The 15,508-nt window shown below is 35.8% G+C and overlaps 1 non-coding gene across 1 annotated transcript; it reads left to right on the forward strand.

The window, feature by feature from the left end:
* The first annotated feature begins 10,180 nt into the window (after window positions 1-10,180).
* LOC111997848 (uncharacterized) lies at window positions 10,181-14,958 on the forward strand. Its single transcript, XR_010625247.1, has 2 exons — window positions 10,181-11,358; window positions 14,613-14,958. It is a non-coding gene; the product is annotated as an uncharacterized LOC111997848 (transcript).
* Window positions 14,959-15,508: the final 550 nt, after the last annotated feature.

The raw sequence follows: 15,508 nt of genomic DNA on the forward strand, positions 1-15,508 counted from the left end.
TAGGGACAAACCGCCTCCTCATGGTGGCCTTCATTTCCTCCCATGTCTCAATAGGCCTCTCATAGTTTCTCCTTCTGTTCATCACAAGTTGATCCCACCATATAATAGCATAGTCAGTAAACTCAATCACATCTAGTTTTACATTTTTCTCCTCGGAGTAGTTGTGGCACTCAAAGATGAACTCCACCTTCTTATCCCACTCTAAGTACACTTCTGGATCATTTTTTCCTTGAAACGATGGCATCTTCATTTTGATGTTTCCTAGACTTTTATCAGTCCCACCTTGCCATCTTGGATCTCTTCGGAAACCTCTACCACGCCTTTCTCCCTTTAGTGCAAACCTACCCTCATTGTTCAATGAAGCTTGATCCTCTTCATCTTCAAACTCATCGTCATAGTAGTCATCAGAATTATCCACACGCGCACGTCTTTCTTGCCTTCTAGCATTAGGGGCTCTTTGGGAACGCTCCTCACACAAAGAAGCAATAACAGCGTCTTGTCTATCCATCCGATCCCGAATATCATTAAACACCACGTTCATACGTTCAAATTGTTGTTGCATAGCCTGCAACATGATGGATGACTCCTCCCCTCCTGTGTTTGATGCTTCGCCCCTGCAAGACATAATTTTGAAACTACAAAGAAATGTTAGAAATAATTCCTCACAACACTCCCTCACGTGTTTACACTCAAATTATGTCACTCACACTCGTGTCTCACTCTTAAATTGGCTTTTTCCCGATATTAGTCTCACACTCTCTTGCATTTTTCCACTCGTAGCTTCCCCTTTTCAGTTCTGCTTAAACTAATAAACTTGATCAAGAAATTCAACTTGTATTATTTAAACTAATACCAATGGCAAGAAAATATGGCAGAAACACTAAATCAAAGGAAGAGGACAAAAGAAAATAATATTTTGATTTTGAAAGAATTGAAACTACAAACAATTTTTTTTTTCTATTTCTTTTCCAAAGTCTCTTCTTTTTTCTTTTTTTTTTTTCATGCCTTTTTTTTTTTTGGGAGCTTGGTGCACGATTTTAACCTAGTGCACGTCACAAAATAAGAACGAGGAATAAAGAACACAAAAGGAACAAGACAAGATGATAACAGGAAACAAAAGATAAAGGGAAAGAAAACTGATTTTAGAACCTGTGCTCTGATACCAAATGATGTGAACCTCAATCGACACGCTTTGAGACCCAACAAAAATATTGGAATACTTGCTCAAGAAAGCTAAAATTCAGATTTTTGATAGAACCTTGACCTAACGTTTATAAGTGAAACGCGAACCAAAGGTATAAGTAACAGACCTTGACCCAATGATTATAATGGAATCACGAACCAAAGGTATAAAGTTTGAATGCCACAAGCAAGAATCCCTGATAAGTTCACAGTTTTTGAAGAACCAAAAGAAGAGCAAAGCCTCACCTTTTCTAATTTTTATTCAATAATCTCTTATTACAATGAGTGTATGTTATTTATAAGGCATGACTGAAAATAGAAAAATAATATATAAAAAGAAAGTACTAAATAATAAAACCCTAAATAAAAGTTGATTTGGTCTTAAATTAGTAGATCCAAAATAGGAAAAATAGCTAAAGATGTTCTAAATAATAAAAAGCCTAAAAGTAAGGTAGATCTGGTCCAAAACTAGATGCTCCAGACTAGAAAAAATATCTATTAACTGATATGGAGTTGGAAAATCAATCAGTCATTAATCCACGCCATAAATCACGCCCAATTAAGCCAAATTAGCTTTCAATAGTTTGGATTAAATTTATTACGCCTTTATCTTCCTTTGGGCCAAGCTTGGAATGTCCTCCGTTAGAATTAACCAAAATCTCTTGAATCAGCCCATTAAGTGCTTCTTTGATCTTCTTGGATCTTGCTTTAGTAATAGGCCCAACTAGAACATGTAATGGATCTTTGAATGCTTGTTGATTCTCATCACTAAGCTCCCAACTTCACTGATTTCTGTTCCTCCAACAGTAGCACCTCCAAAAGTAGTAGCAGTAGTATTTGTTTCCTCTAGTTCCTTAGCTTCGTCAGCCAAAATTTCAGTGTCGATCTTCTTGAAAACAAGATTAGAGAAGTCCCCGACCAAGCTGTGGTGCTTCTTCATCTATCTCCGCAGAAGCTCAAAGCCCTTGAAATATTGAATGAACTGGAGGTCGAAAAATTGGTCAGACTGCATGAACTACTAGACAACATTTTCTCTTTCTGCATTAGTTCTCAGAAGAGCAGCCTGGATTTCTTCATCTTTCTAGACGACGAGTGCTTTCTCCATTTGCAAGGCTTCGTTGAGTTCCCTAATCTTCTCATTTGCCTTGTTTGTTTCGTCCATGGAAACAATCAAATCCTTCCTTAATTTTGAGCTTTTTGTCTCAACAGATTCCAACTTGGAGTTGACCACCACGACCTTCACTTCGGTACTAAGGTAATCCGTCGTTAAGAGCAAAGAATCCCCGAGGACCTGGGATGAATGAGGAAAAAGTCAAAATATTCCATTAAGTGAGCTATCTAACATAGTTACTACGCATAAAATGGCCAGAATATTCCATTAAGTGAGCTATCTAATCTCTTTAAAACTTCATCATATTATTAAATGAGCTGTTTTAACCTGTGCCCTTAGAACATTCCTTATCAGATCCAATTAACAATACAACTAACCAATGCACGAGAATAAAAATGCTTAACAAATTAACAATACTAGTTGGCGGTGAAGAGTCTCTAAAGTGAGCAACTCATCCAAACGTGAGCTTTGGAAGACTTGTAAGAAGATAACACTCAATCAATTAAAGTGGTATCGGTATAGTGCCGGCATAAACTTCTCTGAAACTTATGACAAAACTCACAAATACCAAAAAGATATAGAAAACATGAGTTCCCATGGGTTTTCTCTCATACCTTTGGAGTGGTGTTGTATGGTCTTTTATATAAAGTTAGTTTCTAATCACCTCCATCTTGATTTTCTACATTTATAATTATTAAGTCATGGTATAATGGATGTGATGACAATGATGGAAGGCAGGAATCTCAAGATTCATGCCCATATTTGAAGATGATGGGTTTGTGTAGTGTAGATCATGCCGTTTGGTTTAAAAGATCACTCCTTTCCATTTGGAGGTATCGTTCTTCCATAGTCCATAGTCGTCCTCCACAAGGTTGGAAGGTTATTGCTGGAGTTTGCAGGATGAAAAAGAACGAATGAACTTAGACGAAGAGAATTTCGTAGTTGAACTAAGGTACTTAGATGAACGATTCACATCACTACTAACTAACAATTCAAAACCATAATTGGCTCAACTAAAAAGTGTCTTGTCATCAAATAAGGAACTTGAATTCGAATCTCAGTTATACAAAAAAAAAAAAAAATGGTGTCCTAATCTAATCGTAAATAACAATCATTATACAGCAAATGTTAAGAGTTTCAAATCCTATAAACAAAACAAGAGAGGCCAAAATGTTGTTCCATTTCATTAAGTTTGCATGAATATTGGTTTTTTTTTTTTGTTTTTTTGGTCTTGACCTTTAAAAAGTTAATTGTTGTCCTTAAATTATTCAAACATTATACTTTTTGCCATTTTGTCAATTTTCGTTAACCTTTATTTTCGGTCTAGCAAGGTGACACTATTTTTTCAATATTAAAGAATCTAATAGGTTTGACATGAGCCATTACACTTAAAAAGAGAAAAAAAAATGATAGACATGAGGTGAACTAGTAACAAAATTCAAATTCACAATATAAAATATATTTTCAAAAATTAGGGATGATAAAAAACATTTTTCAATAGTTTCTCAAAAAAATAATCTTAAAATTTTAAGGACAAAGTGACAACTGACAAACATGATAATATTTTCCAAGGCTTCAAGCACAAAAAAAAAATTTCTAAAAAAAAATTTAAAAAAAAAACAAAGAATACAAATAAATATTATGGACAAAAACAATATTAAAAAAAAAGAAAGAAAAAAAAGGTTCTTTTGGGTTTAAGTTCGGACATCAAAACACTAATATTACTATTTTCATGTGTGTTCTAATAAGTATTACTGTTCAATTTAAAAAAAAAATCTGAACTTCAGGACCTTGATTTAGAGGGGTTTTGAGTGATATGATCCAAAACTCATAATTGAGTTATCAAAAAACGTGAGACCCACAGAAATTTTTTTGTTTGACTTGATTTTTATATTGTGTTTTCATCACTCAAAATTCAACAATTTGAGTTAGAGTAATGAAAACAAAAAACAAGAAATAGATATTTTCAATTTTTGAGAATTGAGTTTTAGTGTCATTTTTGTAAAATTAAACGACAAATAGGACGCACCCGTATGACTTGTCTTTACATTGTGTTTTCCTCACTCAAAACTCAACAATTTTGAGTTAGAGCAATAAAAACAGGAAACAAGAAATAAAATACTTCCAATTTTTGAAAATTGAGTTTTAGTGACATTTTTGTAAAATTAAGCAACAAATAGGACGCACTCGTATGACTTGTCACATCAAGTAACGTCTCTCTAACCGGTTCTTCTCGTCTCTTCTCCATTTTTTTTTTTTTAATTTATTTATTTATTACCCAGAGCTCTCTCTTCTCACTGACCCTTCATTGCTCTTCCACATGCCACCGCCACCACCACGCCAGTCGTCACCATCTCGAGCAACCACCACGAGCAACCACAAGCCGTCACCATCAAGCTCAGCCCAGATCGGTTCATCTCCAATCTAAGGATTCTGATCCAAGCTCGTGATTTGGGTCTCCGATCAACCACAATTCGTGATTTGGGTCTCCAATCCAAGCTCAGACCAGACCTTCGCCTTCTCAGTTCACTTCACACTCCTTAACCTTCGTCCCTCGTTGGTTCTTTCTCTCTTTGAAATCGGGGGCAATGTCAGACAGCAACGAGTCAATTCGGTGGGAATATTTACCTGATGAGATTCTTTCCCGTATTTTCACTTTCCTACCTATCAAATCCATTATCATCTGTACCTCTGTCTCTAAAACCTGGAAATCCCTAATCCAAAACCCTACTTTCATTTCCACCCATCTCCACCACTCCCACAACAAAATCAAAAACAACCTCCTCCTCTTAAGCCTCTCAGATAATCTTTGTTTGGGCATCGACTAAAGAAAGAAATTGGGATTTCGCTATCCTCATATGAGACTTGGTTCATAAAGCCCGGGCGATGCTGTTATGGTTACCAGTTCAGGCAATTGAACTGAATTTTTTGATTAATCTTATAACCTGGAAGTTCCTCATGAATGTGATAAGTTGTGTCAATTTCTGTTTGCACTTTGCTTAAATTTTTTTTTTTCTTTATATAAACTTGGTATTGATCATACATTAGATCTGAACCTATAATGTTTGATATGGCACTATTCTATAAATTCTTATTGTTGTTGATTGATTACTTTAGTTAAGTGGCTTTATCTCTCGGATAAGTAGCTTATTCAGGTTGTGGTCGCTGCTGTCGGTTATATTGAGGTGATAGTGGACTACGTAGCATGTATACATGAAATTGTTTATCTTCATTTCGAATTTTCTTTAATATAGTCATTTATTAATGATATTAAAAAAGTGGTCAGTGTTGGCTATCAACTTTCAGCAATCTTATTTATCAGGCCAAGTCCATGTTTCCTGCCACTTATATATAGATTGATGCGCTCAACAGTTTCTTTGCTAGCAAATTTATGGTGATCTCTTTTACCTTCATGTTTTTACACACATACTAAATGTTTCTCATTGTATTATTTATTTAAAAATTTTCTCATTTTGTCAACTGTAATCTATTCTGTTTATGCTAAAGATTTCGGCCAAGAGCCTTATAGTTTAACTGTTATTTCTTAATATTTCCAATGGAAACATTCATAGTTTAAATCCCCTCCCCCATTATAATTATTAAATTATCAAAAATGGCTTTTCTTGTACATTTAAATATTCTATTGCCTTATATGCTTATCTTCCTACCAAAATAACATTCCCATAAATGTTCGATGAGAAAGCAGCTCACTAGCCAGTATTGCTTGATTATTTGGGGGTTAAGAAATAAGAATTGAAAATGACATTGACCTGTTTATACTCATCTTCTAGAACTATTGTGCTATATTTTCTTAGCATGATTTGCATATTTTTTAGACCCAATTAGTTATGCTTAGAATAGATTTATTGTTTTGTTGGCTTCATTTCATTCCATTGTTTTTCTTTTTCCCTCTTAATACTAGTGATTGGGTTAGTATATTCTATTACACAATGCACAAAGTAGAAGCAAAGGAGTCTTCGATTAATGACTTGGACTTTTAATGATTTTTGGACACGTGTTGATTCTCAAACATTACTTTCCTCATCATGAAGAGATTATTTAACGGTAAAAATTGTAATGCTTTTGGCATCGAATCACCCACCTGCACTTCATAAAATATTTACTCTAAAGTGATGATTTGTGAGTCATTCTATGATGACTGGAATGAGAGTGGATAAAAGAATATTATTATGGATTATGAATACTGTTTACTCTTCGAAATTGCGGGGGCTTGGCCCTGATGATAAGGTTTGTGGGAAGCCAGCAAGAAGCAGAGGTTTTGAGGCTAGAGGTTTTAATCTTCTTTTCTACTCTCCTACTTGCTCTATCCCTTGGAGGTTGGTGTGGCAATCGAAAGTTCCTCCAAGGGTGGCTTTAATTTCATGGTCAGCTTCTTTAGAAAGATTCTTACAACTGAGAGCCTTTGCAAAAAGGGTATTAGTGTTCTTGATTGGTGTTACATGTGTAAGAGGTGTGAGGAGTTGGTAGATCATCTTCTGCTTCATTGCCCTATAGCTTTTGAGATGTGGTCCTTGGTGTTGCGTTTGTTTGGACTTTAGTGGGTTATGCTTCTTAAGGTAATTGAGTTGTTTGAGTCTTGGCAAGGTAAATTGCTGGCAACATTGCAATATAGATTTTTGGAGACTTGTGCCGCATTGTTTGATGTGGTGTATTTGAAGTGAAAGGAATGCCAGATGCTTTGAGGGATGCAAATGGTCATTGGAGTGTGGCTTTGTTGCATTTTGCTTGTTTTTCCTTTCTTGTTTTGTTTGATAATTGTAATCTTGATTCTTGATTTTTTTTACCCGCAGTACATCCTCATTGTGCTCTGGTTTGCTTTTTTTTTTTTTTTTAAATAAAATTTTTCTTTAACTATAAAAAAATATTTAGATTTCAATTGTGAGTTAATTTTGTGCCATGTGTTCACTTAAGTTTTTCATTCTTTGTGCCAAGTGAGTTTAATAAATGCAAAATACTAAGAGTCCAATATTAATTATTTATAATAAAAAAAAATTAAGCATTATTTACTCAATAAAAATCACCCACGTGTCTATCTTATTAAAATTAGAATAAAAATGATTATAAGTAGTATTAAACTTAGGTAGGATATTTGATTAATTAAATATATTTTTATGATAAAAATGATGTTAGTTTTAAATGCATGTTACAAGCTAGTACTTGGTAATAGACTAAGCATGCCATATAAGATCTCAACCAATCCATCAAATGCGAATATGTGTCCAATTGCATTCCATGTTTCTACTTGTAGACCTCTTGACTTTCTAGGTTTCCAAATAATTATGCATAAAGTTTACTTGAAAAAAAAAAGGGGCATGTTTAGGCCTAATTTAAATTAAAAAAAAAAAAAAAAAAAACCATTTATCTAAACCAGATTCATAGTTGAGCTCNAATTAGAATAAAAATGATTATAAGTAGTATTAAACTTAGGTAGGATTTTGATTAATTAAATATATTTTTATGATAAAAATGTGTTAGTTTTAAATGCATGTTACAAGCTAGTACTTGGTAATAGACTAAGCATGCCATATAAGATCTCACACCAATCCATCAAATGCGATATGTGTCCAATTGCATTCCATGTTTCTACTTGTAGACCTCTTGACTTTCTAGGTTTCCAAATAATTATGCATAAAGTTTACTTGAAAAAAAAAAGTGGCATGTTTAGGCCTAATTTAAATTAAAAAAAAAAAAAAAAAAAACCATTTATCTAAACCAGATTCATAGTTGAGCTCCAAATCACAATGTTTCTTGCTCTTGTGGTTGGCAAAGACCAATCTTCTCCTTGAATGATGCAGAGTAGGTTTTGAATTCCATTTCGAAGACTATTGTGGATTAACAATTGGAACAGAATATTTTGAAATCGGATTCTGAATTTCGTTTCGAAGACTATTAGTGTTATGAATGAAAATAATACATTGAGTGATCAATTATTGTTGAGGAAGGGATAACACCCTACAAGTAAGGCACATTGAACACTTAGGCGACACTATTTTTCAAATATTAAAGAATTTGATAGGTTTGACATGAGCCATTACCCTTAAAAAAGAAAAAAAAAATGATACACATGAGGTGAACTAGTAACAAAATACAAATTCACAATATAAAATATATTTTTAAAAATTAGGGATGATAAAAAACATTTTTCAATAGTTTCTCAAAAAAATAATCTTAAAATTTTAGGGATAAAGTGACAACCAACAAACATGATAATATTTTCCAAGGCTTCAAGCACAAAAAAATAAATATTTTAATAAAAATATTAAAAAAAAAAAACAAAGAATACAAATAAATATTATGGACAAAAACAATATTAAAAAAAAAAGAAGAAAGAAAGGTTTTTGCGTTTAGGTCCAGACTTCAGTCTCGCCTTCTCTCCACGCTCCTTAACCCTCGTCCCTCGTTGGTTCTCAGATTTCTCTCTGTGAAATCGGGGGCAATGTCAGACAGCAAGAAGTCAATTGGATGGGGATATTTACCTGATGAGATTCTTACCCATATTTTCACTTTCTTACCTATCAAATCCATTATCATCTGTACCTCTGTCTCAAAAACCTGGAAATCCCTAATCAAAAACCCAACTTTCATTTCCACCCATCTCCACCACTCCCACAACAAAAGCCAAAACCTCTTACTCCTCTTAAACACCTCACGGAATGACAGAGAAGTCTACACATTGCATAAAGAAGACGATCTTGATTTCACTGAATACACCAGTTTTGATTCCCCTTTTCATGGTCCACACCTTCAGCGCCCCCACCATAGTTTAAAATCCGATAAAAAAAATAATAATTAAAAAAAAAAAAAAAAAACAAAGAATACAAATAAATGCTATGGACAAAAGCAATATTAAAATAAAGAAAGAAAGAAAGGTTTTTTGCGTTTCAGTCCAGAGTTCAGTCTCGCCTTCTCTCCACACTGGATTTTTTTATAAAATAACTATAAAATCTAAACAATATTATTAATTAGACAACGTTTCAAACATATTGTATTTTTAACAATTCGACTTCAGAGGAGTCGATTTTACTGTTCATATTGCTTATTTTTGTGCGACGTAGATAAAGAAATCGATTTCATTATACTCATTTTTTATACACAGAAATCGACTTAAGAGAAGTCGATTTCAATGCAAAGAAAACGACTCCAGTGGAGTCGTTTTCTTTGCATTGCAAACTACTTCACTGAAATCAATTTCCCCAAAACCCATCTCCTCCACTGAGAACCCAGCGACAGAAGAATGGGACAGAAGAACCCAGAGATTGAAGACGACTTCAGCGGCAAGCACAACGCTTCGTTCTTCGTTCTGTAAAAAACCCAGTCACCGTCACCGACGAACGACCTCAGGCGCCTGGGTTTCTTGCCGACGAACTCAGGCGCCGATTCTGACCGACGAACCCAGCACACCAAACCCCGACGAACCTGGACACCGACGAGCCTAACACGCTCGGATCGGATCAGTGGAGGAGAAGAACACGCTCGTCGGCGCCTGGGTTCGTCGGCGCCTGGGTTCGGTGTTGCTGGGTTCGTTTTGCTGGGTTCGGTGTTGCTGGGTTCGTTTTGCTGGGTTCGCTGGGTTCCTGTGGGTTTTTTGGCGCATGGTTACGACTGTGGGTTCGTCCGTGGGGGGTATTTTGGACAAAGAAATCGACCACAGAGGAGTCGTTTTCAACACAAAGAAAAACTGAATATAATGGACTCGATTTCTTGACCTACGTGGCACAAAAATATGGAATATGAACAGTAAAATCGACTCCTCTGAAGTTGAATTGTTAGAAATGTAATATGTTTGAAACGTTGCCTAACTAATAATATTGTTTGGGTTTTATAGTTATTTTATAAAAAAATCCCTCCACACTCCTTAACCTTGGTTCTCTCTCTCTTTGAAATCGGGGGCAATGTCAGACAGCAAGAAGTCAATTGGATGGGGATATTTACCTGATGAGATTCTTACCCATATTTTCACTTTCCTACCTATCAAATCCATAATCACCTGTACCTCTGTCTCAAAAACCTGGAAATCCCTAATCCAAAACCCAACTTTCATTTCCACCCATCTCCACCACTCCCACAACAAAAGCCAAAACCTCTTCCTCCTCTTAAACATCTCACGGAATGACAGAGAAGTCTACACATTGCATAAAGAAGACGATGATCCTGATTTCACTGAATACGCCAGCTTTGATTCCCCTTTCCCCCATCACGGAACGTACAATGCCCGCGGTACTTGTAACGGCCTGATATGCCTCTCCTATAGTTTTTCCAATCGCGCTGAGGAAATCTTTCTCTGGAACCCTTGTGTGAGAAAGTTTCTCCAACTTCCTTATCCCGATGCCACCGTCGACACACATGGTACGTCCCGCACATCTTTTGGGTTTGGATTTGATCCAAAAACTAACGATTATAAAGTAGTCAGGATTCTCTACATATTGGGTAGTCCTTCGGACTTTGTAAAGTCTCGGTCCGTGGTCGAGGTTTACTCACTCTTCGCTGGTGAATGAAGAATGCTTAGTGCTTCTGCTTCTCTGCCTCCTATGTGCGCTATAATTAGTTCTTTGCCACCGGCATTTGCCAATGGGGCATTGCATTGGATTGCTTTAACTAATGATAACAAGCAGTTTGCTTTGGTGTTCGATTTGGGGGACGAGGTCTTCCGCCAAATTCTGCTGCCGGAATTTCCAGGGCAGGAGATCTGGACTTGTCTTTCTGTATATGGAAATTCCATTGCTGGGTTTCTAATTACGGTAGGGATTGATCAGATGCTTTGGATCAATATATGGGTAATGAAAGAGTATGGTGTTGCATCGTCATGGACTCCATTTTTTACTGCTGATTTTAATTTCAGAGTATGGCCAATACGTTTTAGGAGGAATGGGGATGCTGTATTCGTATTAGGTGAAGGAAAACTTGTCTGTTGGAATCCTGAGAGCAAAGAGTTCAAGGATCTTAGGATGATTGGAGATCACTATCCTTTTATTGATTCTTACATTGAGAGTCTAGTTTTGCTTGACAAGGCTGCCAACGGTGCAGTTACATACTAACGAGAATAGGTAAGATGCATTTCATGTTTATTTTTTTAATGGTTTTTCATTTTGTTCTTTATATATACTTGGCATTGATAATATCGTACATCAGATATGAATATGACACTGTTTTATAAATCCTCATTATAGTTGATTCATTACCTTAATCAAGTGACTTTGTCTTTACAATAAATAGCTTATCAATGTTGTGGTCATTGTCGGTTAAATTGAGGTGATAGTTGAGTCCGTAGCATATATACTTAAAATTGTTTGCCCTCAATTCAAATTTTGTTTAATTTAATATTTAATTACTTAAAAAAGAAAGTGGTCAGCGTTGCTTATCAACTTTGAGCAAGCTTATTGATCAAGCCAAGTTCATGTTTCCTGCCACTTGTAATCTACAAAGTATAGATAGATGTGCTCAATTGTTTCTTTGCTGACAATTTTATGGCGGCCTCTTTTAATTCCTTGTTTTTGCACTTATACCAAAATGTTCTTCATGTTCTCCTTGTATTATTTATTCAAAAAGTTTCTCATTTTGTCAAATGTAATCTTTTTAATCTAAAGATTTTGCTTGTACATTTTAATTCTTCTATTGCCTTAAATGCCTATCTTCTTACTGAAAATCAATGAGAAAGCAGGTCTCTAGCTGGTATTGCTTGCTTTGGGTGATTAAGAAATAAGAACTGGAAATAAGAACCGGAAATGACCTGTTCATACCTCCCAAATCTATTTTGTTATCTTTCCTTCCTTAGCATGATTTGCATCATTGTTTTTACTCCCAATGAAGTAGTTATGCTTAGGTGTATTGTTTTGTTGACTCTATTTCATACCATTGTTTTTCTTTTCTCCCTCTTAATCTTTTGTTGATGAGTTAATATTTTCTATTAGACAATATTTTGATTATGTAATTTTTTTTTGATCCTTTGTGTTCATCATCGTGAACATAAAGTGTTTTACTTCAATAAAGAAATTCTACTTACTTATCAGGAAAAGAAAAAGGGATAATTACAATTTGCCTACCTGTGGTTTGACCCGATTTCTATGTGTCTACCCGTGGTTTAAATTTTGACACTTTGCCCACCTGTGATTTCCTCCGTTAAGGCTCTGTTACCCACCTCTGTTAAAAAGAAGGCTAAATATGTATTTTTGCACAATTTTTATGTCTCTCTCCTCCGAGAACATAAAACACATAAAAATTCAAGAGAAAACAGATCAAAATGTGCTATTGGTAAAAAAATATTATGCAATTTCTTAGAACTTCAACTTGTATTTGAACTTATCATCTCAACTACAAATAAACTAATTATACATCTGAAAGCATGATAAAGCCAAGCCGTATGAGAAAAATTAGATAAAAATTAAAACTCCTAATCTAACTCAACAACGTTCAAATAAATCAAATCAAATCTCCTGCTCCTCATGTCCAAAAACTAGAAACCCAGAAAAATTTGCTCACTTCTTTATCAAAACTATTCCACTTACTACAATTATTCAACAAATCCCAAAAGAAATTCGTCAACACAGTCTCATAACACGGCATGGCTTCCGTTCAACGCTCCCCGCAACCCATTCGCTATGGCTTCGATGAATTCCTGCGGCGGCATCTTCGTGTCGTCCAAACCCATCATCTCGTAGTACTTCTCCTCCGCTTTCTCGTCGGTGGCGATGTTCGACACCTGCAAAAACGGCAGCACCGCCGCATTGCCGGAAGTCGAGGACAAGGGTGCGACCGTCCTCGAGCTGCTTTCCGGCGAAGATCAACCTCTGCTGGTCTGGTGGGATCCCCTCCTTGTCTTGGATCTTCGCCTTCACGTTGTCGATGGTATCCGAACTCTCCACCTTCAAAGTAATGGTCTTTCCGGTGAGGGTCTTGACGAAGATCTGCATACCACCACGGAGACGGAGGACGAGGTGAAGGGTCGATTCCTTCTGGTTGTTATAGTCGGCAAGGGTGCGCCCGTCTTCGAGCTGCTTCTCGGCGAAGATCAGCCTCTGCTGGTCTGGTGGGAGTGGCGTTGGGGTTTCAAGCTTTTCAGATTTGGGGATTTTTCAGACTGGGTTATGTGGGTCAGTGGGTGTGAGCCTTTGAGAGTAAATTTGTCTCACCAAAACTTTTTAGTCTATTTGTTTATAAGTCTAAAAATAAATTAGTTTGGTCAGTGTCAAATGCCAGATGAACATTGTGTCTCCTTCTTCTTCAGTTTGCTTGCATGATCAAAACCCAGGAAGTTCTCAGTTCATGAGGAGTGTTTGATCTGTTTTAGGATCTGTTTTTAATGAGTTTTGTGTTAGAGTAACGTCTGCACTAGAGGTGGGTTACGGAGGAGTAACGGAGGGAATCACAGGTGGGTAAAGTGTCAAAATTGAAACCACGGGTAGGCACATAGAATTCGGGTCAAACCACAGGTTGGTAATGTGTAATTATCCCAAAGAAAAATTACACAATTGTGTGAAGTAGAAGCCAAAGGCTAAAACTAGTGAAAACAATAAAGAGAAAAAACTATGTAAATAGAAGACTTCAACTTAAAACTACTATGGTTTACCCAACAGGTGGGTGGGGTCAATTGCCTATAGGTTTTACTGGCTATAAGGAAGCCCAAAGGACTCTTCTTTAGAAATGTTCCCTAGGTTATCAAAAAGAAAAAAAAGCATTGGTGGAGTTGTGCCCCTTCCGCCAAATTCTGCTGCTGGAAATTCCAGGGAAGATGGTGTGGATTCATGTTTTCGTATATGGAAATTCTATTGCTGGATTTCAAAAAAGGGTAAGGGGTGGTAAGCTCAATATATGGTTGATGAAAGAGTATGGTGTTACATCATCGTGGACACAATTTACACATCAATATCTGAAATTGGGATTGGCCAAACAATGTCCAGTTGGCTTTAGGAGGAATGGTGAGGTTGTATTGCGAAATGATAGAGGAGGGCTAGTCTCATGGAATGCAAATACCCAAATGATTAAGGATATTGAAATTGACAGATTTTTTTGTACTCTTGTGGGTTCTTATGTTGAGAGTGTAGTTTTACTTGATAAAGCCTCCAATGGTGTAGTTACATATTGATTGAAAATTGAAAATTAGTAAGACTCATTTCATGCTTATTATGGTTTTTCTTCAGGATAGGTATCTTATCAAGGTTGTGGTCACTCTCAATTATATTGAGATGATAGTTTAGTGCATATCATGTATACTTAAAATTGTTTTTCCCCATTTCAATATTTCTTTAATATAATCATTTATTACTTAAAAAAGAATGGACTTATAGTTCTTAAATTCTTGTAGGACCTCGTGCAATCATGGTTGGTGATGAGCTCCAAATGAGTAACAGACATTAACTCAGCAAAAGAAAAGATTCAACAAATCTCTTTGATGGTGTATAGTTTGTTAGTACTGAATTAGCTTATTCTGTTAAAATGGCTTGTAGTTGTTTTATGCTAAACTCCTTTTGTGGCTTCACCATTGTTATATTTTCCAAGATTTGCAGTTTGGTTTTAGTGTATTTACAAAAATGATTAAGCATTTAATTTCGTCTGCCATGCTTGCATTGTGATGAAGATGCTTGCAAATGTAGTGTTTGTAAACAAGGATATACTGCCTAGTTCTGTTAAATATCTTTTTGCTCGATCAACTAGATACTTGTCATACCTGTCTAATGGGTCTAAAGGTCTCTATTGATAAAAATTTAAAGGAGAGGGGGGGGGGGGGGTTGGAGAATTTCATAATACATTATTACCATCTAATAAGGGTTTTGTTGGGATACATTTTAAAATAGTAGCGTATGTTCTTTAATTTTATTTTCCTGATTGTGTGTCATACATAAAATTTGAATTCAATCTTTGATATCCTACAACGATGACAAGTTTAAGAGAAAACCAAATGGAGTTAATGATCGATCATGCAGACCTTTGTTGAAACATTGAAGTGAAGATCATATTTTATGCACATGAAAGGCAGACTAGAGATTCATAGGGCTTTATTTGTTTTGGGACTACATCAATTCAATTCCTAAGAAATAGGGGAGGGAGAGGCCCCCATCTTAGTGAGTTCGAATGTGAGAATTCTACTCTTTGTTAAAAATAATAATGGTAACTACAAACTGCATTAGATGGTTCTAGTCTTTTGGCATAAGTCTAAGAGAATTGAGACAAGGCTCTGGTGTGTGTGTGCGCATGGCTTTA

This window comes from Quercus suber, unplaced genomic scaffold (genome assembly GCF_002906115.3).
Source record: "Quercus suber isolate HL8 unplaced genomic scaffold, Cork oak 2.0 scaffold_547, whole genome shotgun sequence".
In the NCBI taxonomy this organism is placed as follows: domain Eukaryota; kingdom Viridiplantae; phylum Streptophyta; class Magnoliopsida; order Fagales; family Fagaceae; genus Quercus; species Quercus suber.